Genomic DNA, 23000 nt, shown 5'->3' with positions numbered 1-23000 from the left:
AGATGCGGCGTGCTGAACACACTGCCAGCAGGAACACCATCTTCAAACTTAGCGAACGGAGAGACAGGCCCCGAAGGGGTCTGAAGGTGGCTCCCGCGAGGAAATCCAAAACTAGGTTGAGGTTCCACAGGGGCACTGGCCACTTCAGTGGCGGACGAATGTGCTTGACTCCTTTCAGGAAGCGAGAAACATCTAGATGCCTGGCAATGGTCTTGCCATCCCTCCTGGGACCATAGCAAGACAACACCGCCACCTGAACCTTGATGGAGCTGAGGAAAAGACCCTTCTGAAGCCCATCCTGTAGGAAATCCAAAACAATAGGGATCGTGGTCGCATGTGGATTGGTGCCATGAGTGTCGCACCAGGCTTCAAATACTCTCCAGATCCTTATGTAGGTGAGGGATGTAGAAAACTTGCGCGCTCGGAGGTGTGTATCTATCACCGGCTCCGAGTAACCTCTTTTCTTCAGCCTAGCCCTCTCAATGGCCAGACCGTAAGAGAGAATTGAGCCGGATCCTTGTGGAGGATGGGACCTTGATGTAGCAGGTCCCTGAGAGGAGGCAGGGGAAGGGGCTCCCCTGCCAGTAGTCTTCTCATGTCCGCGTACCAGGGTCTTCTTGGCCAGTCTGGCGCCACTAGAAGAACTAGGCCCCGGTGCTTCTGAATCTTGTGGATAAGGGTGCCCAGCAGGGGCCACGGAGGAAAAGCATATAGCAGGGTCCCTGGAGGCCATGGCTGAACCAGGGCGTCGATCCTGTGAGAGAACGGATCTCGCTTGCGGCTGAAGTATCTGGATACTTAAGCATTGGACCTGTCCGCTAGTAAGTCCATGTCCGGAATCCCCCAGTGATCCACAATTATCTGGAAGGCTGTGTGCGACAGCTGCCATTCCCCCGGATTTAGGCTTTCTCTGCTGAGGAAGTCTGCCGTGGTTTTGTCCTTCCCGGCAATGTGGACGGCGGAGATGTCCTGAAGATTCGCCTCTGCCCAAGCCATCAGCGGGGCTATCTCTAGGGACACCTGTCGGCTTCGGGTTCCGCCCTGACGGTTGATGTATGCCACCGTGGTGGCGTTGTCTGACATCACTCTGACTGCTCTGTTCCTCAGTCTGTGAGCAAATTGCAGGCATGCCAATCGGACTGCCCGTGCCTCTAGACGGTTGATGTTCCACCGTGACTCTTCTCTGTTCCACCGCCCTTGGGCGGTGAGTTCTTCGCAGTGTGCTCCCCATCCGCTCAGGCTGGCATCTGTGGTGAGCAGAATCCACGTGGGGGAGGACATCTTCGATCCCCTGCTCGTGTGGTTGGACTGCAACCACCACCGTAACTGGGTCCGCACTCTGGCTGGCAGAGGTAGATGCCCGGAATAATTCCGGAAGCGGGGGCTCCAGCGAGAGAGCAGGGAGTGTTGCAGAGGTCTCATATGGGCCCTTGCCCAGGGTACCACTTCCAGGGTGGATGCCATGAGGCCAAGAACCTGCAGATAATCCCAAGCTATGGGCCGGCTGGCTCCCATCAAGGACCGGAGACGCGTCTGAAGATTTAACCTTCTCTTGGTAGTGAGACTGACTTTGTCTGCCTGGGTGTCTAACTGGACTCCCAGGTATTCCAGTGATTGGGAAGGCTGTAGGCTACTCTTGTTGAGGTTGACTACCCATCCCAGGCTTTCCAGAAGGGCGATCACTCTGTCGGTTGCCCGATGGCTCTCCTCTCGTGATTTCGCCCTGATCAGCCAATCATCTAGGTAGGGATGGACCAGGATTCCTTCCCGTCTGAGCGCCGCTGCTACCACTACGACCACTTTGGTGAAGGTCCGCGGCGCCGTGGCTAACCCGAAGGGCAGAGCCCGGAATTGGAAGTGGCATCCCAGGACCTTGAAGCGTAGGTAGCGCTGATGATCCGGATGGATCGGGATATGCAGGTAGGCTTCTGACAAGTCTAAGGCCGTGAGGAATTCTCCTGGCTGTACTGCGGTCTTGACTGAGCGCAGAGTTTCCATGTGAAACCTTGGGACCCTTAAGTATCGATTGACTGACTTGAGGTCCAGTACGGGCCGGAAAGTGCCCTCTTTCTTGGGTACCATGAAATAAATGGAATAGTGCCCAGAATCCATTTCCCATGCAGGTACTGGGATTATGGCTTTCAAGGACAGGAGCCTCGCCAGGGTAGCTTCCAATGCCACCTTCTTGTGTATTGGACACGAAGACTCCACAAACCTGTCCGGAGGGAGATGATGGAAGTCCAGAAAATACCCCTCTCGGATGATGGCGAGGACCCACTGATCCGACGTAATCTCGACCCATCTGGGGTAGAAGAGGGTTAACCTGCCCCCTATGGCTCCGTCCCCCGGATGGATCGGCTGATTCTCATTGGGAGGCGCGGCCGGGCCGTGAACCCAAGCCGGCTCCCCTCTTATGCTGCTTGGTCCGAAAGGACTGGTTCCTGGCCTGAGGACAAGGTGCCTGGTAGCGTCTCCTATAGGGAGTGAAGCGTTGGGAGCTTCTACCTCTGGAGGGCCTCGGAAAGGCGTGCTGGTTTCTTCTGAACCTATCTTCCGGCAGTCGAGGTACTGGAGAGGCGCCCCATGTGTTGGCCAGTTTATCAAGGTCGCTGCCGAACAGGAAAGAACCCCTAAAGGGCATTCTGGTGAGGTGTGTCTTCGAAGAAGCATCGGCTGACCAATTCCGTATGCAGAGCTGCCTCCTGGCAGCTACAGAGGATGAGACCCCCTTTGCTGTTGTACGGACTAGGTCGGATGCGGCATCCGTGAGGAACGAGAGAGATGACTCCATGTCAGCCGCCGGAGCATTGTTTCTGACCTGTGACAAACAGGAACGCGTCACCACTGTGCAGCAGGTTGCGATCCGCAAAGATAGAGCTGCCACCTCAAAGGTCTGTTTCAGGATGGCGTCCAGTCGCCGGTCATGAGGCTCCTTGAGGGCTGCCCCCCCTTCAACTGGAATGGTAGTGCGCTTGACCACAGCGCTAACCAAGGCGTCCACCTGAGGGGCACGCCTACATCTCCTTAATTGCCGGTTCCAGGGGGTACATGCCCGTCAGGGCCCGACCCCCTTTGAATGAGGCCGCTGGTGCAGCCCATTCCAAATCTATCAGTTGCTGTGCTGCTTGCAAGAAGGGAAAATGGCGGGCTGTAGGACGAAGACCTTCCAGCAGAGGGCTCTGCGTAGAGGGCACCGTAGTGCTGGGACCTGTAATCGCCAACTCCGCCAGGCACTGAGATACCAGGTTGGAGAGATCTTCCTTGGGAAAGAACCGCCTCATGATTCGATATGGCTCAATCCCCGAGGGAAGTTCCCCCTCCTCGGAGGGTTCGGACTCGTCCTCCGAGACATCAGGGTCCACCTGAACCAGACTGCTCGGAGGCGGATGCCCACGATAAGGGCGCGAAGGTCCAGGGACAGGATCAGCTGGAGCAGCAGCAGGGCCTGGACGGGAAGCTGATTGCATCTGTACAAAGGTATGGATCCCCTTAAAGAGATCCACCCAGGAAATGGAAGCGGTCTCTAGTCGTCTGGGTACCAGGTCCCCCGGGATCCCAGGTTGGTCGAGACTGCCCGCTAGATCCGGGGTGGCCCCTGGGGAACTGTCAGCAAACCTCGGTTGAGACTGGTCCTGGCCCGAGGCTCCCACTGCCTCCTCACATTGGGCACAAAGGGAGTCTGGCTCCTCGCTGTGCATGGCACTAAGCTGGCATGCTGAGCAGAGGCCGAGAGCTTTTATGCTGGAATCAGGAGGCGCCGCCGCAGGAGACGCTGGGGCATTCGGATGTTCCATCGCGGCTTGCGAATCGCTGAAGAATATGCGCTTAATACAATATGCGCTCAAGAATATGCGGCAGCAATATGCGCTTAATACAACAGGCGCGCAATATGCGCTTAATACAACAGGCGCGCAATATGCGCTCAATACAATATGCGCTTAATAATATGCAGCAGCAATATACGCTCAATACCATATGCGCTCAATAATATGCGGTCAGCAATATACGCTCAATGATATATAATATGCGCTCAATAATATGCGGTCAGCAATATACGCTTAATGATGTACAATACGCGCTCAATAATATGCGGTCAGCAATGTGCGCTCAATGATATACAATATGCGCTCAATAATGTGCGGTCAGCAATATACGCTCAATGATATCCAATATGCGCTCATTAGTATGCGGTCAGCAATATACGCTCAATGATATCCAATATGCGCTCATTAGTATGCAGTCAGCAATATACGCTCAATGATATCCAATATGCGCTCAATAATATGCGCCTAATCAAATACAGGCGCCTATCCTGGGCGCTCAATACCTGAACAAGGCCGACAAAATGGCGACCTCCACGGCGTGCCGCATACAGGCAACGCCGCCGATCCTCGTCCCTCGGAGACCAAAAAGTAATAGATGTACGCCTTACCTGATCCTCGGCGCTTCCTGGTTGGAACCCGGGCGGTCTCCGGCTGCGGGGGGAGAGGGGAAATACCTTCACCGCCGCGCTTGAGGAAATGCACCCGCTGCCTCTAGGTCCACGCCGGGACCGAGGCACCTCTCAGCCCGACCCGAGCCCTTCTCGCTCGGGGGCTAGATACCTGTCGCGATTCGGCCACTGGACCGAGGCCTAGACCTCCGAGGGATCGCGGAAATCACCCTGGGAAACTCAACTGGGGGAGGGACCCGAGGGTATCACCGCAGGAGTGCGGGGCTCGATGTTCCTGTAGGAATTTAGTAAGTAGAATATAGAAAGTAGAAAAATAGAAAGTAGTATTGGAAAACACGCTCTGTGAGCGTGCAGGCTCTCCAAACTGCTTTGGAGACGGAAATTACTGATTTGCTACACTTCCTGTGGGGGTATATGTACCCGTGCTGACGTCAGATCCGTCTCCAACTGCTAGCACGAGCACACTATACCCATTTGTTCTGAGTCCATCTGGCTACAAGCTAGGAAATGGGAAAATAGAAACAATCACAACTCACAAAACATCAAGCAATAAAATCAAGAAATATAAGACATCATTCATAATATTAAAACCATGAAAAGAATGAATATATCAAAGCAGCCGACAAACATATGGGGCCCAATATTCAAAGCACGTTCAATACTACCTTAGCCCAATTAAGTAGGACTTATGTGGTTAAGTAGCAGCTGCTGAATATGCACTTACATTTAATGGCTGCTGTTTAGTCACATAAGTCCCTTATATAGCTAAAATGTTAGCTGCATAAGCAGTAGGTGGAGCTACTTAGCCGCATAACTTATGCAACTAAGTAGCAATATTTTGTCTTAGCCACATAAACTTACCAGCTACATTAGACTGTTATAACTGATATGGCTAAGAACAAATATATATACACATATATTCAGTGACAAGGCCATGCTTGCTGGATATACTGTGTAATTTAGCCAGATAAGTTATATCTGGCCAAGTTGCTTAAACGGCCATCTTTCAATATTGGGCCCCTAATGATTTAAAAAGTCACATAAATTTGTTCTAATATTTCCCCAAATACCAATAAAATATTTCAAAACAGCAGACACATGAAACACCCCAACATTTAAAATAATTTAACAATCTCCAGCTCTCTATACCATTAAATAATTAAATACCTGGCATCTTTTGATTTTCCCAGAGATTGTTGTGGATTTGGGTGAAGACGACCACACAATCATTATCCTCTCTCTCCTTCATACACATAGGCGCTCTCATTCTCATACACCTGCAGGCTCACACACACGCAGATTCTCTCTCATGCACTCATGCAGGCTCTCACTCTCTCATGCAGGTACTCTCGTACATACATGTAGGTGCGCTCTCTCATGCACATATTCAGGCTCTCTCTCTTTCATACACCCATTCTGGTGCTTTCTCTCATACACACATACGAACTCTCAGGCATTCTCCTTTCTTCTGGGCCTTGGACGAGTCCGTGCTGCTCATTTACTGCCGGAGGGCTAAGTGGGAGGAAGCGGCCCTGCAATTGTCAGATGCTTCCTGTTGCTGAGCCTGTAGACTTTTCTTTGGGCCAAGATCTCCCTCTGGCCATGCGGAGACCTCCCTCTGGCTGCGTGGCCCCGCTGACACCTCCCCTGGACCACGCCACACTTCCCTCAGGCCGCGATGGGTTGGACTGCGTCATGGCCCCGCCAAGACCTCCTTCAAGCTGTGCGGACGCACAGACACTTCCCTCAGTCCACATCAAATTCTTCGGAAATCACTCAGCAGGAGCTGAGATTACTATGAGAGCAGGGTGACCGGCCACCAGGAGATGCCCAATCCTCCTGATTGTGTCTGCTGGATGTGGTGCATTTCTCCCTGGGTTTGGAGTGTGTCTGTTTGGTTTGCTGTGCTTTGTTTTTTTGTGATGTGGTGTGTCTGCCTGCCCGAGTCTCTCTCTGTGTCTGTTGAATGTTTTTTTCTTTTCCTAGATGTGGCATGTCTTTGTGCTTGTCTGAGTGTTGGATTTCTGTCTCTCTGTGAAGTATCTGTATCTGGATGTCTTTGGCAGTCTATGAGGAAACATCTGTCAAATGTCTGTTTCCCCATTTTGCTCCAACTCTGGATCTGGGTGTGGAGTGTCTGTCTGGATACAAGATATGTTTTTCTCCGTGTAGGTCTGCCTGTGTGTGTGTTTTTGCTACTTTCAGCACATTGAAGAGAAACAAAAGGCTTATGGCAATCACACTATCGTGTCTTTCTGTGGCCATCAGGTGTCTCTGTGAACACTGGAAGGTATTTTCTGCCGTCATAACTCTGTTACTGTTCAAAGAAAATATGCTCAGTCTGCAAAGCCCCCATCTTTCAAGCAGGCAGGCACGCACATGCACACACACACACACACAATCTTCTCTTAAAACATTAAAAGACTATTTATCTTTTCCACTTTTAATTTTGAAAAATTTACCTCAGTTGTGAACCAGACAATCTGAGCAGTGCCAGGTAACATTTGTTAATATAGTCTGTCTGCAAAGCTTTGTCTATCCAGCTCCTGCACATACACACCCAGAGGCACATGCACACACACAGAGCATCCTTTTCAGGTATCACCAGAACCCCTTCTTCAGCTGCTGCAGGATGGGAACCTCACTGGCCATCCTGCAGGCCTCTTCTGGTGTTGGGCAGCCCTGATTGCATGAGCCTGAGCTCAAACAGACCAATGCAATATCCACACAGGAAAAACGGGCATTCATGATTGAGCGCCCACTTTCCTAACCTGCGCCCATCTGAATTATCAAGACTGCTCCTCACCCAGTAAAACTGTTGCTAGCAGTAATTTATGGGTTTGACAGTTGCTTGGTTTTCATTGATTGTAAATATTACTATTCTACCATAAGATTATGGGGATAACTGCACAGAGTGGCAGTTACCACCCTTGAGAGAAACATAGGGGTATCATGCATGGAGTGGCAGATTCTATCATAAAAAACTGGCTGGGCAGACTGGATAGGCCATCTGGTCCTTTTCTGCCGTCATTACTCTGTTACTATGAGAGAGAGCAAAGAAAGGTTGCATGCTGCTAGTTCTCTTTTACTCACCCAGTGCCCTCTCTCTCAAACAAGAAAGGGAACATACAGAGACAAACTTCAAAACACAAATTACAAGAATATTTACATAAGGAAGGCTGTTTATTTCTTGGATACAGAATACAAATTGGAATTAAAGCACAGCAATAACTTGTACAATAAAAAAGGTTAATCCACGCTGCTTGGAATACAGACATTACATGTCTTAGCTTTTCTTTTCTCTCAAAACTAGGAGCCATTTTGTTTCCTTTATGCTTCAAGATGACAAGATTCTGAACAAATATACTTTTCTAGCAACATTTACAAAAAGCCGTCACTGTCCTCAGGGGACTGTGTCCTGTCACGTTTTCAGTCAGTCAGCTGAGGGTCATGTCATTATTTAGTCTCTGTTCTGTAGAAAGAACACAACACAAGTATAAAAATAATCATCTGGAAGGTGAATGTACTAAACCTTTGATTAAAAATATGCAGGTGGCCATTTTCACTGCTTTGCTCTTGCATTAGCGGAGTGCAAACCTCAATGAGGATATGTTTTCACGAATACATAAATGAACTATTTTTCAACTCTGTTCATTCCCCATGGAAACTGAAGAAAGAAGCCATGGAAGCAGGCTTCTAAACTTTTAGCCAAGAATAGGGCTAGAGGAATCTCAAGAATCAGACCTGGATAAAAATCACATTCCCAGTCTTTCTAAACTACAATATTACTATCACTGTTATAGCGCTATTCAACAAACACAGCGCCATATAAAAGCTCTAATCAGGACAAGCATACAGGGTAAAATTGGGAATTTTATTAAGAAAATGGTAAAAATCAATAAAGATGTGAGCGGGATTATCAGGAGTTAAGATTTAAAAGTAGACTCAGAACAGTGCATGATGCACCTTCTTAAAATCTATTCCAAGCATATGGTGCAGCCAGGTGGAAAGCATAGAGTCAGGAGTTTGTAGTAGAGAAGGGCATAAATAAGAGTGTCTTGCCAGATGAGCGGATTTCATAAGATGCGGCACAGGGAGAAATAAGAGAGGAGAGATAGTGAGGAGCTACAAAGTGAAGGCTCATGAGTAAAAAGAGATTGAACTGTATGTGGAACTGGATAAGGGCCAATGACTTGAGAAATAGCAATTTTGGGGAAAGATAAGCCATGTAGTTGAACTTTGGATAGATTGTAGTGGTGAAAGATAGTTTGCTGGGAGACCTATAAGGAACAGATTGCAGTAGTCTAAGCAGGAGGTGGCTAGAGTGTTGATAAGAGTTCTGGAAATGGTTTGTTGTTATAAAGAAAAAAACAACACTTTTTAGCATTAAGACATGTGTAGAGAAGGTGTCAATAATCCTAAGGTTATGGGCTGAGGGACTGGAAGGCATGCTGCAGATTTATAGAGACTCTGTTGGCTCCAAAATTCCAGTTCTCAATATTTAATCACAATTTGTACAGTTTAAAATACCACAAAACTCACCCAAGCCTTTGAGAGCACCTGTATGATCTCACAGACAAGGGGGACAGTACTGAAAGTATTAATAAAGAGACATACATACATTAAACAAATTACAGTGTTAAATAAAAAAATGGAGCAGTCCATTTGGCTGGAGCTGAAAGTATAGGAGAGTCACTGCCTATTGTGTTGTCATTAACAATAGCAGGAAGAGGTGAGAACTAAAAACAGCAGGAACAATCTCTATTTTCCAGGAAAGTAGACAAATATCATTGTTTTATTTTCAGGTACATCCTAATAGGCCTTAAAATGCTGCAGTAAACATAGACCATTAGAACAATCTTACAATACAGTAAAAACAAGTAAACTGTACCAGTGTGCTAGCTGAAGTATATAGAAAGTACACTTGTTTGGGTTGGTTGCAATACTTACCCAGTTTCGATATAAAACATTAACCGCTTAAAAAGAAAAATGGGATTAATTCTTTAAAGCTAACTAGATCCTCAAATATCAACTCACCTGTTTCTTGGTGCCAGAGTTTCCCGTTTGGTGTTTTTAAACTCTTCTTTTCTAATTGCCCTAATGCATTTCACTGCTTATGGGCTTGTTTGTAAATGAAATGTTAAGACCATACCCCTGGGGTTTTTTTTTTGTTTTGTTTTGTTTTAATTATTTAATTAATTTAATATAGTGTCTAAGAATTCACTTGAAACTGAAAACAAATGACATTTGCAATACAATAAGCAAAAATGATTAACAACAAATAATGCCATATAAAATCCTAGTTCTCAATCATATGGGGTCCAGATAGTACTATGTTTCCTAGGTTGTAACTACTAAAATTAACAAGAGAAGCTATTAAATCATAATAAAGAACATAATTTTTGACCAACAAGAACTCAGCTGAGATTTAAAAGAGAAGATTCTTCTACAGGAGAAAATTTATCACTGAGAAAATGTGAAAGATGAGAAGGATGAAAAAAAAAAAATATGAAACTTCACAATATTTGACGAGACATTTACACAGATATTTTAGCAGGAAACAAGCATCCAGCTACAATACTCTGGGCCTCAGTAGGAGAAATTGCTTCCTCTTCTGAGTTTGTCTCACCAAGTCCAGAAACACTTATCTTCAAATGAAGAAAAGTATCATTTCGGTGCCGAAAAAACAGCTTTAATATAGAGTCTCTATCAGATTTCAGTCCAAAGAGACAAAGTAGCTCGTTGAGCCAGCTCACTATCAGAACTTTCAAGCACTTCAATAAGATTCAAGTTGTTAGAATCCACAGGTAAAAGAGGCTGTATATTCTGATCATCTGTTAAACCTTTCTTGAAAGGAAGCAAGTAGTAAAATCCTAGAAATAGGCGATACAGCTTGTTCAGGTACTTTTAATATCTCAAAGAGGTATCTCCTTCCACATATCCTTAGTGGAAATAAGAGGGACTTTAGGAAAATTGATAAAATGAAGATTCCTCCCTTGGTTTTGATTCAGCAAATATTCTATTCACTGGACAAAAGCTGGTTATTCTTCAGCAAAGCTTGCTATAGGGCAGAAGAACTTTCCATATCCTGTTTCAAAACCTCACAAGTTTGTCCGGTGTTAATGTTATCCGATTCTAATACCATACCACAAACATCTAGGTCTTTGGCTCTGTTCATCAGAGGATTTAAATGTGCAATGTTAGCTTTAAGGGTCAATACAGCTTCCCAGACTCGAGTGAAAACGGCAGGTCTTACCATTGCAGAAGGTTTAAATGAAAAGTCATCATTAGAAGCAGTATTCATATGAGGGGCATCACCTTCACATTGCCGCTGAGATTCTCTGAAACACCAGCGAGACCATTGTCTGGCACTGAGGTGATCACTAAAGATGCCAAGGTCTCAGGAAGAATCTTGATGGGCTTGGTGACATCGCCACGTGCCAGGTCCCATCACAAGGTAAGAGTTCTCACCACAGTCTGATTAACAGGGACTGTCCTTTCAACCAGGGACAAATATGTTATAGAATCTGGGATGGAGTCAAGTACAATCTTCCTCTCTGATGGCTTCCAATGATTCACCACCCGGATCATAAGCCCCTTGCTGCATGTGTGCATCCATCAGGCCGACAACGGGGCTCTCGGGGGGAGGGCAACAGACATCCCCTCTCCTTGGCCCTCTATTTATAGCCAGAATGAGGCATATAGCAAAAAAGGTAAGAGAACAGGAAAACAGCAAGCACCTCCGTGCAATGCTAGGACGCCATCTTGGATCCCCTGTTTTTAAAGTTCATCTTTCCCCAAGATTCACAACAGTAGGAGGTTATGAAACAGTCAGTATAGCAACACCACATTCATTTCCTTCATACTGGGGAGAGTCGCTATGTGACAGGAGATTTTCAAATATTTTAAACTTATTTTAATTCAGAATTTAAAAAATGGCAGAAAAACACTGGGACTGTAATTTGTTAAGCACATAAACCAACAGATTTTGGCAGAACTAAAACATCTATACGAGTATTGACAAAAGTCACAAATTACATCTTGCTCAATGATTGGTTCCCACAGAGTGCAATGGCAGTTTTTACCAAATAGCTGCCAAGATCCAGCCACTGACTGAGGAAGCTGGTGGCTTTCTTGTTGATGTGGCAGCTTGAGTGAGGGAAGCTGCAGCAGAGGAGTGCAAATAATTTCAAAGGCATCAAAGATTTTCAATTGAAACACAGGCTGAGTATTTGGATTAGGTTTTCTGAAGTTGTAAAACACAAGTATGCACAGTGACAGGTAGTACAGACCCAGGGATTACAGGTACGTATGCAGCAAGATGACAGCATCTTGTCCCAAAGGCGGCATGTCACTTTTCTCCTACACATCATCCTTCAACAAATCTTTCCTTTGGCAGTAATGTAGGATTACTGCTTCAGTTCCTATACAGAGCTGTCAGCTGCGCTAAATGGAGAAATTACTTACCTGATAATTTTGTTCTTTGTGTTGACAGATGGACTCAGGACCAGTGGGTTTATGCTCCCCTGCCAGCAGATGGAGACAGAGCAAGCTGACCCCAGCCTGCCAGTATTCTCTTCAAAAGCAACTGTGAACAGACTAGCAAAAAACTTGATTAAAAACTTGATTAAAAAGAGAACTATACTCAACCAACCATAAACACTGAACTCACATAATATTCTAGGTACCTCAAGCTAGGGACTGGATGAACACTTAACAGTAATCCCTTGGGATGCAGAGTCCCTCAGGACGACTACTGACACACTCATGCGGCAGCCGAGGGTGGAGAGCTGAGTCCATCTGTCCACACACTAAGGAAAATGAAATTATCAGGTAAGTCATTTCTATATTTCCTAGCGTGTAGACAGATGGACTCAGGACCAGTGGGATGTACCAAAGCTCCTTCCCAACAGGGTGGGAGGCTGCTTGTTGTCCAGTCAACACCACACATGGAAAGGCTGCATCTTCCCAGGCCTGCACTTCCAGACAATAAAACCTGGAAAAAGTGTGTAAGGAGGACCACATCGCAGTTTGGCAGTTATCAACAGGAGACAACAGACTAACTTCCGCCCATGACACTGCCTGAACCCTAGTGGAATAAGCCCTAACCTGAATAGGCAACTGCTTTCCAGCATATATACACGGAGCCGTGACCACCTCCTTAATCCAATGAGCTATGGTAGCCCGCGAAGCTGGAGTTCCCTGCTTACTCCTGCCATAGAGAATAAACAGGCGATCCATCATTCGAAAAGACTCAGAGACCTCCAGATACTGCATAAGACGCTCAACATCCAAGGAGCGCAAAAGGCGAAACTCCTCTGCATCCCTGACCTTATCCAGGAATGGTAAGGAGATGGACTGATTTAAATGAAAGATCGAGACTAGCTTGGGCAAGAAGGATGGAACAATAAGCAGCTGTGACACCCCCAGAGTCACCCGAAGGAACAGCTCCCAGCAAGACAAGGCCTGCAGCTCAGAAATCCAATGCGCAGAACATATCCACCAGGAACAGTCTTCAAAAGTCAACAAGCGTAAGGAAAGGCTATGCAGTGGTCGGAACATACAGCCTGCCAAAAAGCCCAGCACAAAATTAAGATTCCACAATGGAACTGGTAACCTCAAGGGAGGCCTATGGTGCTTCACTCCCTTCAAAAAACAGGCCACATCAGGATGAGACTACAAGGAAACACAATTCACCAGGCCTCTGAAACAGGCAAGAGCCCTGCACCTTCAAGGAATTAAGGGCCAAGCCTTTATTCAATCCATCCTGCAAAAAATCCAGAATGAGAGGGATCTTAACTTAACGAGGAAGAACACCCTGCTCCTCCCACTAGTCTTCAAAAATTCTCCAAAGCCACACATAAGCCAAGGAATTGGAGAACTTGTGAGCACGGAGTAAAGTGGCAATCACTGCAGAGGATTAACCATGCTTTAACAGGTGAGACCTTTCAAGGGCCAAGCCATAAGACAGAATAGAGTCAGATCCTCGTGAAGAACCGATCCTTGCTGAAGTAGATCCATGTGCGGCGGAAGATGAAGGGGGACATCCACCAGGAGTCATCGCAAATCTGCATACCATAGACGCCTGGGCCAGTCCGGTGCCACCAGGAGTACTAGTCCCCGCCCCCGTGGCTTCAATCTTGCGAATTATCCTGCCCAGCAAGGGCCACAGAGGAAAGGCATAAAGCAATCTGTCTTCCAGCCAGACCTGTATGAGCACTTCTATGGCCAGGGACCACGGAACTCTCCTGTGACTGTACAAGCGAGGAACCTTTGCATTTTGAGAAGTTGCCAGCAGGTCAAGAAACGGAAGGCCCCAGCGAACCACAATCAGGTGAAATGCTTCGGCTGACAACACCGACTCTCCTAGGACCAGGCTCTCCCTGCTGAGGAAGTGCGCTCTTATATTGTCTTTTCCTGCAATGTGAGAGACTGAGATTATCTGCAGATGACCTTCTGCACATTCCATCAGCTGATCTATTTCCTGGAACACTTGCTGGTTCTTGGTTTCTCCCTGGCGATTGATGTAGGCCACCATCACCCTGTACATTGCATGAATCACTTAATTCCGCAGCCTGTGGCTGAATTGCAAGCATGCTAGCCATGCCGCCCAGGCCTCCAGGCAGCTGATGTTCCAGTGGGATCCTTTGGCATTCCAGCACCCCCAACTGTGGAGAGACACATCTTTCATGAGTACCAAACCAGGCCAGAGAGGACAAGGGAACTCCCTTTCTCAGATGATCCTCCTGCAACCACCATTGGAGACAGGAGCAAATTTAGAACGGCAAATGGAGCCGAACCATATAATCCTGAGACTAAGGGTTCCAATGAGATAGCAGAGAGCACTGAAGAGAATGCATATGCGCCCCTGCCCTCGGCACCATTTCCAGGGTAGCTGCCATCAAGCCAAGTACCTGTAGGACAAATGGTGTTCATTAACTGATGCACTTGAGACATCAATCTCTGGATCCAAACTTCCGGTAGGAAAACTCTATCCTGTCCAGTGTTGAACCGGACCCCCAAATACTCCAACAACTGGGATGGTTGAAGATTGTTCTTGGTCAGGTTCACCATCCAACTGAGCTCCTGCAATAAGTAGATCACCTTTTGTGTCACCAGGCAGCTCTCTTCCTGAGACTTGGTTTGAATCAACCAATCATCTAAATACGGGTGCACTAAGATTCCTTCTTTTCGTAAGGCCATTGCTACCACCACCATAATCCTTGAAAATGTTCTGGGAGCGGTGGCTAGACCAAAAGGCAGCATCCGAAACTGATAATGGTGCCCCAACACAGCGTAGAAAGCATTGGTGTTCCAATCGGATAGGAATATGAAGATAAGTCTCTGAAAGGTCCAAGGAGATCAGAAATTCCCCCAACTGCACAGCCCTTATTACCAAGCGTAAGGTTTCCATTTGAAAATGAGTCACCTTCAAGTGATGGTTGACCCTCTTGAGATCCAAGATGGGACGAAAGGAACCCTCCTTCTTGGGCACAACAAAATAAATGGAATATTGCCCCAAACTTTCTTGAGACATGGGCACTGGAACCACAGCCCTAAGTCTGAGGAGTCTTTGATGCGTGAACTCCACTGTCTGCTTCATCTGTGAGGAGTGGGAAGGGGACTCCATGAACATGTCCCAAGGAATACTGTGAAATTCCAGTGCATACCCATTGCCTATCAACTTTAGGACCCACTGGTCCAATGTGATCTCAACCCACATCCAATAAAAGAGAGAGAGAGAGAGAGGTCCCCCTATTTCCTGTTCTGGAAGGTGAGTCGGCAAACCTTCATTGGGAAGCTCGGGAAGGTCCACCACCCGAGCCCGCTCCTCTCCTGGGATGCCAGGGGCAAAAGGACTAAGACCTACCGAAAGGCCAAGTCCGCTAAAAGGTCATCCCTCTGTAGGGACGAAAACGCCTTGAATCCCAGAAACAACCCATCATACCAAAGGGACGCTGTAACTGTTTCTTATCCTTCGGCAACCGAAATATCAGAGACTTGTCCCACTTATTGGTCAGTTTCTCCAACTCGCTTCCAAATAGGAGCAAGCCTTTAAAGGGCAGCTTGGTAGGATTGGCTTTGGAAGCTGTGTCAGCTAACCAATTTTGCAACCAGAGTTGATGCCTCTCCGCTATCACCAAAGCCACTCCTCAGGCTGAGGTCTGGACCAAATCACAGCCTGCATCTGCTAAAATGTTGACAGCAGGCTCCATAACCGCTCTGGAATTCCCTCCAGATTCATCAACCTCTTGAGAGAGAAGCAGACAAGATCTCACCACTAGGGCACAACAGGAGGCAATCTGTAAATTCATCACCACTGCCTCAAAGGCTTGCTTAAGAATAGCCTCAATCCTTTTATCATGTACATTCTTCAATGCTGCTCCTCCCTCTACGAGGGATAGTCGTTTACTTAGACACGGCACATACTAGAGGATCCACTTTGGTAACATGCAAACGCTCTCTCACACCCGGATCCAGGGGGTACAGGCCTTCCAATGTCTGACCCCCTTTAAAATGTGCCTTGGGGGCTTCCCATTCCAGATCAATCAATTCCTGGACGGCATCCATCACCGGGAAAAAACAAGAAGCTTTACATAAGAAAACCAAAATGGGATTCTTCCTTGGCTCTGACATAACTTCCGAACCAGGAACCAGCTATTCAAGGTCTGGGAAATCAGGGCTTGTAGTTCATCTCTACGAAAGAACTGCAACATGGTTTGATACAGTTCCAGCCCTGGAGGAATTTCCCCCATCTTCCAGGGAATCAGGATCAACCTCATCAGTGCCATCCGGATTCCTGTCAGGAACACTCACAGGGAGCAGAGGCAAGTCCCGGCGCTTAAACATAGGTCTTGAAGAGGGAGGAGCCACCGGCTGAGGATCCGACCGAACAGAAATGGGGGACGTGGAGGACTGCACTTGAAGAAAAGCTTGTAAGCCTGGAAAAAAATTCCACCCAAGAAAAAGCAGCCAGGTCCAGACCAAGCCTAGAAGGAACTGGAGCTGGTGCTACAGAAATGCCCTCACCAGTGGAGGACCCAGTCATGGGAGAGCCAAAATCTGGCGTGTCCCCCCCCCCCCCAATCAAGGCCGTGACCAACCCATCAACAGAATGGGAAGAGCCAGGCTTAGCAAAATCCGAGGAAGACCAGTCTTCCTGAGTGTTTGAGCAGCGCTGACACAGGTTAGAAGCCAGGTCAGGTTGAGAAGCTCTAATATGACAAGCAACACAAATAGGAAGATGCTTAGGCTTCTTGCTTACCAGCGCCATCGCTACAGTAAATGTGCATAATGGCTCGTATTCAAAAATGTAATGAGCCCAAAAAATGAGTGCCTAGAAGAAAGTGCAGGAAGGCGCACACACAACCTGTGCGGCAAGTTAAGTGCTTAAAAATGTTTGTGTGCATAAAAAGCGCGCCCAAAATCAGAGCGTACAACGCACGTGCAGAGCTGACACATTGTGCACACTGATGACCTATAGAGGGCAGCAGAACACACACAAGAGCGCACGAAATCGGACGCCGCAGCCTACCATGCAGTGTGCAAGAAAAACGCCTAAGTGCGAGGCCTAGCCCACTGGGGGCCGCTCAACCTGCCAGACTGCCCATTTCCCCAACCCCAACGGGAGTGGGAATGAACATTGACATGGCGCACCAAGAACGGAGGAAGTCCTGAAACCCTTCTGTCTCTGATTCAGGTAAAACGTTCTCTCTTTTTTTTTTTTTTTTTTTAAAACCTTACCTGAGCTTAGAGCTTACTGGCTGAGTACAGAGATGGTCTCCGGCTGTAGGGGGAGAGAGCATCTGCTGTCACTGCTGCGTTCGGCCTCCTGGACCTGCTGCCTTTCAGCTGAACTAGCAGCTAAGTCCACACCAGGAAACCTGGTTACCAGACCAAGGCACACCTCTCAGGGACCATGGAAATTGCCTCAAGAATTCTCAACTGGGGGAGGAACCTTTAGGTATTACCGCAGGAGAGCGGGCTTTCTTTTCCTGAATTTAGAATTTCAAATTTCTCCTTTCAAAAAGCTCAAAGCAATCCCCAGAGGGAGATGCATGTCCACCATCTTCTGGAGTCTGAGAATACTGGCAGGGATATATATATTGTGACATCAGCTTGCTCCGTCTCCATCTGCTGGTAGGGGAGCACAAACCCACTGATCCTGAGATCATCTGTCTACATGCTAGGAAATGAAACTTATGACATTTTAAAAGAACTGATGGCATAGCAGTTCGAGCTCGATTCACCCTCCAGTATGCTTGAAACCTCCCTGGAAGAGGCCGCCAAATCTGTAAGGTCATGGTCTCATGAACCTGTTTCAGCTACTCTCTTGCACCTCTACCTCCACAAAATGTTTTCTCTGATCTGAACCACAAAACCTGGCACTTGTCTTGCATTCATTTCTATAGTTCACTTTAAATATGAAAGGCCTTTTGTAGCAATATACTTTTACTACAATCCATTTTACAAATCCAATAAAAATTATGAAAAACATTGACCTCTATCTCCCTTTTGCCTGGATTGAAACTGACCAGCACTTAGGAATAGGGCAGCAGCGAGCCCGCTGAAGCTTGGTTACTATATTAAAATATTTAGGGATAGTGGATTGCAAGACACCTAGATGCGACACACAGGGTTAGTAGCCAGCACCCTGCGTGTCAAGTGATATATATCAATCTAGTATGCTTAAAAGAAATAATTATTGTTGCATTAAAAAAAAAAAAAAAAAGACTGCTTTTGCTTAAATACACATCAGAGAAACTGAGTGCATTACTTAAGTATAAATGACTATAGAAGTGCCAAATGTATTCAGAGAAAAAGTTATGTGAGATTATTTTGCTTGCTGAATATTGCTGTGCTCAGAAAGGAAGTTAAACGAGGCTGACTTGTTTAGAAGGGAAGTCTCACTAACAAGTAAAGATGCAAATGTGATAGAAAGCTGCTTTTAGCATATTAGGGTGACATACTTATGTAGATATATGTGCCTTCTTATTGTGACCCTCTGCATAGCTTCCTGCACACCAGAGATAAGGAAATTCTTTGAACTCTCATAGATAACTGCTTCTAATAGAAAGACTGTCTTTATTAGAGAATAAGGAACTACATTTTACGTTAGTGAAAGGAAAGACATGCAACCCCTTGCCCCCTTTCTCCTTCCGGAGTTAGCTCAGTTGAAACAGACAAAAAAAGAAACAACTATGCATGTGCCATTAAAAGATCCATCTGACACCCTATAAAAGTAAGCCAAACAGGAAGGACTGCGGAACAGATGGAAAAGACCCTGAACTGATCTAACCCCGACGTCAAGCCCTCACCTCCCAGGAGAGGGAGACAATGCCCTACTCTCAGCAAGACTATCAGAGCTGCCATACTCACTTGAAAAGGGGAGCCTAGTAAGAGACCAGAACTCAACTGATTGCTTTCAGAGTAACCACCAAAGATATATTCTTATAAAATACAGTTTCTCTCTTTTTTGCTCATTCTCGTAAGTGGCCCTGAATAATCAATGTGACTATAAGAATACTGCTTTTCCTTATGTTGCATTTATTATAATCATTGCTTTTTTTGTAATTTAATTTTTATTAAAGGTTTTAACTTATAGCCATCAACTTACAACATATTATAATCATTCTTTTTACCAAGGAGACAGTGATTTGCCCTTCAATGTTTAACCTTTAAATGCATTCGATGGAGAGAGACACATAAGCCTTGCTATGAATGTCTACATTGTGTTGACAGAATGTAATCTATATTTAGAAAAGAGCTCCCCCCCCCTCAAATATACCTACTGTCCATTTAATAGGTACAAGCAATTCCTCTGTGCTTAGTCTCAGACACTGACAATCTGTAGCTAGTCAGTCATCAGGGTTAAAGACTCAAAGAGGCATATCACATGAAGCCAGCCTCTTCTGCCCTGTTACACTCTTATTTTTGGTCCACTGGCATTCTGAATCCTGATAGATCTGTACATTTCAGTTAGGTACTGTGCCATAAACATTTTTTAAATAAAATTGACAAATTTAGTTTAAAAGAGAAGACACACTCCATGAAAGGGCTCTCAGTCAGTACGATGGCCCTTCCTAGCCTACCGCAACTCCTTGCACTATATCTGTCCAGATACCTTAGATTTTTTTGTTTACATTGGAATAAATGGGGAGCTGATTTTATTAAAATGTCCAAGCTACCCCTTTGGTTATTTTGGTTTAGTTATAGTTTAGAAATGGTGAGGGGCTGGCCTGGTAGCAGTGCCCCATGCTGCTCTACAGAAGACCTAGGTTTGATTTCTGGGCCAAGTTTTGCTTCCTGGGTTGGGCAGCACTGGGGATACTGGGGAGGCAGCAGTGGAAATGTCCTGGGGGAAGAAGTCTCAGCCATCACTCACTTACTGGCCAGATTTCGGGGTCCACATTAGACGAGTTATGGAAAGAGCATTGCTATCAGTCTGGACCAAGCTGGGGAAATGGGATGGATAGGAGAAAAAACCCTGGGTAGCTGCAAATGAAGGCTAATGGCACACAACCAAGAGAGGCTAGAACCAAATAAGTCAGAAGGTCCAAGAGTAGGAAGAAACTGCCAGGCCACAAACAAAAGAAGTTAAAAGGCATTATAAAACATTTTCATCAAAAGCAGTATCTTATGTTACTCACATTCAAAGGTATCGATGAGATTCAAGTGCAGACTCTTTCATTATATCTCAAATACTTGTGGGACCCACAAAAAACTCTAAAGTATTTAAATGAAAAACTCAAACAGCATTGCTGCTTTATAACTCTTTTCCTAATATCTATCCCAACATTGCCCTTTCTGTTGCACAAACCAGAGAGGGGGAGAGAAGAAATTAGAAAAAACTGAGGGAACGCACAGGCCCATCTACAACTCTATTCCATGTACTCAAGGCTCTGTACAGCAGGCAACCCATCTCATTCCGGCTAACTTTTGAAACTATTTTAATAAGATATTTAACAAATTGAAAAAAAAAGTACTTACCATAACAACCCCTGCATCAATGGGTACTGTGTGCAACCTAACTAACAGAGCATCGTTTTAAAATACCTAATATCGCCTGGAAACACTAGAACTTTTATTGGACGTAAGGCATTACAACACAGACAGTAATCCACTTTGCCAGTATTCATTAAAAATAAAACTTGCTTGAGACAATCATTTTTTAATCAAAAATTTGCATACTGTGTTCAAACCAAAGAATTTGAAGCGAATTTCAGCTTGACAATGAACAAATGATTAATCCTATAGAAAGACAGGTAAATTTCCCATTGTCACACAATTTGAGATACCTATTCATGTATTTAAAAAAAAAAAAAAAAAAAAACCCCACACACAGCCCTCATACCTAAATGAAAAAAATGGAGAGTATTATTAATTGTACAAACCCAAGAAAATGCAAGCACCCCCCCCCCCCCCAGAAAACAAAATTCTGTTTTCTTAATGAGAGCCCAAATTGTGTGCATGACAAACAGAACCCAGATTTAAATGGTGGAGTGGCGGTGGTAGGAATACCCTTTGGAGTCATCCGCCTGCCCTTTCTACCAACATGAAGCACTCGGAGCTGCTCTATAGCTCAGGTGCATCATATCACTGCTAGAACGAAGAGCTGGAAAGTATTACTATAATGGCTGCAAAAAGACCTGCGTGCCCTGCATCTTAAAAACAAACCAAACAAAAACCTTCAGCTTTCCTAAGGCACAAGGCCTAAACTTAATGGATAAATTAAGTGGCTTTTTGCCTTAACAGACAGCCAAAATGAACCAGCTACGGGGCACGCAGAAACTGCTAAAATGTATTATCTATGATTAGCCAGTGGCATCAGCTCTGTGACTAGCTCAGCTAAGGTCCTTATCTCCCCCAGCAGCAACAAGGTTTATATACCACCATGGTCCCTCCTTTTCCAGACAAATGGACAGCCTGTTAAAGCAAGGTTAGATGCCTGATCTTTGGTATTTGTTTCTGGAAACGCTGCATCCCTACAGCAGCAGATCCCGAAGTTACCTGCAAGTTTATGGAAACAATCTTCTTTTATCAAACTGGATTTAAGTTGCTTCTATCTAACCATCACATTTAAAGTTCACGTTGAGATCACTGTCTCTCCAGCTGGAGAGGAGGAGAGGGGAAGAACAGGGGTGTAAGCTGAGAAGAGGCCTTTATCAAGATTAAGTCATGACTTGATGACCATGAGAAGTTCCTTCAGCATCACAGTCTGCACACCAAGCATCCATTTGCTCCATACACCTACAGTCTGCTAGTTGATAGCATTAACTGAGAACAGGGAAAAAGTGCAGGAAACAGCATGACTTGAGCACAAGAGGAGAGAAGCGTGAACACAGCAGGAAAGAGCTGAGAAGCACAGAAGAAAACTAGTGAAAGTAGAGGACAAAGATGGAGAAAGGTAGGAAGAAGTGACAAAAAAGAATGAAACTAGAGCTGAAGGAAATTAGAACTGATATATAGTAAAGAAAAAGGAGGCTAAAAGACAAGAAAAAGATAAAAGCAAAAGAAAGAACAAGAAAAGAATAGCAGGGCAGAAATGAAACCAGAGACAACAAATCTGTTTTTAAACTGTTTTATTGGCTGAAAGAGAATATTAATTAACTATTCAACATAAAATGTCCTGAGAGTTTTGCATGCTGGAAAAAAATAAATTTGATTGGCCAAGTGTACTTTTTCAGTGCGAAATTCTCATTTCTGCTGATGAATGCAGTCCTGATAATTTGAAGAGTCCCCCCCACCACGCAAAAAAGAAAGTTTAAATATATTTCTTAATTATCAAGAAACTGCATACTTTGAAAACAGAAACAACCATGAAATACTGCCCACTTGTTACCACAGGAACAAGCGTCTATATCTTCAGCAGAAATCCAAGAACATTGTGTGACAAAGACATGTGCTGGGATTAGATAGCCTGCTGCATGCGGAGGACTGAGGAGGGCCATGAACAGCATGGCACACTGCAGTGGGAGAAGACAGTATTGAGAAGGCGTTGCTGGATGCCTGCCAGGTTCATGGCTTGGGGAGCAGGAGGTCCTCCTCCCAAAAGCTGGACTCTTCTCTAGCACACTCTCCCACACGGATGTGCAACACTCCTCCAAGCTATCCCTTTGAGTCCCTGTGCTTTTGTAGGGATGGATCAGATTCAGCACTATATAAACTGCTCCCTTAAAGATGCAGGGGCTGACAAGCCAGTGCCAGGACAGCAGAAGTCACGGCACTGGTCAATAAGAGTTGGGGTATAGGCATAGGGACGCCGCCAAAGATAGGCATAAGGGTACTGCAAATTCTAGCTGCTGGAATCACTTCCTTAAATTCAGCCGTGGCTGACCCAGAGGCTGCTACAGACTTTTTATTTTCTTGGAGAGGCCTGGAGAGCCCAAAGGAAAGAGGAGAAGCAAGAGGACATGGTAAGGAAGCCTGAGTAACAGGGAAGGGAAATCTGGAGGACAAGGGTTGCTTTTGGTGCCCCCTTCTCTTTTTGGCTCACAAGTTCGAAGATTCAAGAGACTGACTTAAAAGGGCAGTGTGGCTCCCCCTA

At 45.8% G+C, this 23000-nt stretch overlaps 1 protein-coding gene across 1 annotated transcript in view; it reads right to left on the bottom strand.

The window, feature by feature from the left end:
* Nucleotides 1-7617: 7617 nt before the first annotated feature.
* Nucleotides 7618-23000, bottom strand: part of RBM45 (RNA binding motif protein 45) — a 123216-nt gene continuing 107833 nt past the window's right edge. The window contains exon 10 of the mRNA XM_029605883.1: nucleotides 7618-7925. The gene's annotated coding sequence lies outside the window, so the exon portion shown is untranslated. The remainder of the gene's footprint in view (nucleotides 7926-23000) is intronic.

The sequence above is a fragment of the Rhinatrema bivittatum genome, chromosome 6, assembly GCF_901001135.1.
Source record: "Rhinatrema bivittatum chromosome 6, aRhiBiv1.1, whole genome shotgun sequence".
Classification (NCBI taxonomy): Eukaryota; Metazoa; Chordata; class Amphibia; order Gymnophiona; family Rhinatrematidae; genus Rhinatrema; species Rhinatrema bivittatum.
The sequence above is the reverse complement of the archived record's forward strand: the minus strand, read 5'-3'. Positions and strand labels throughout refer to the sequence as shown.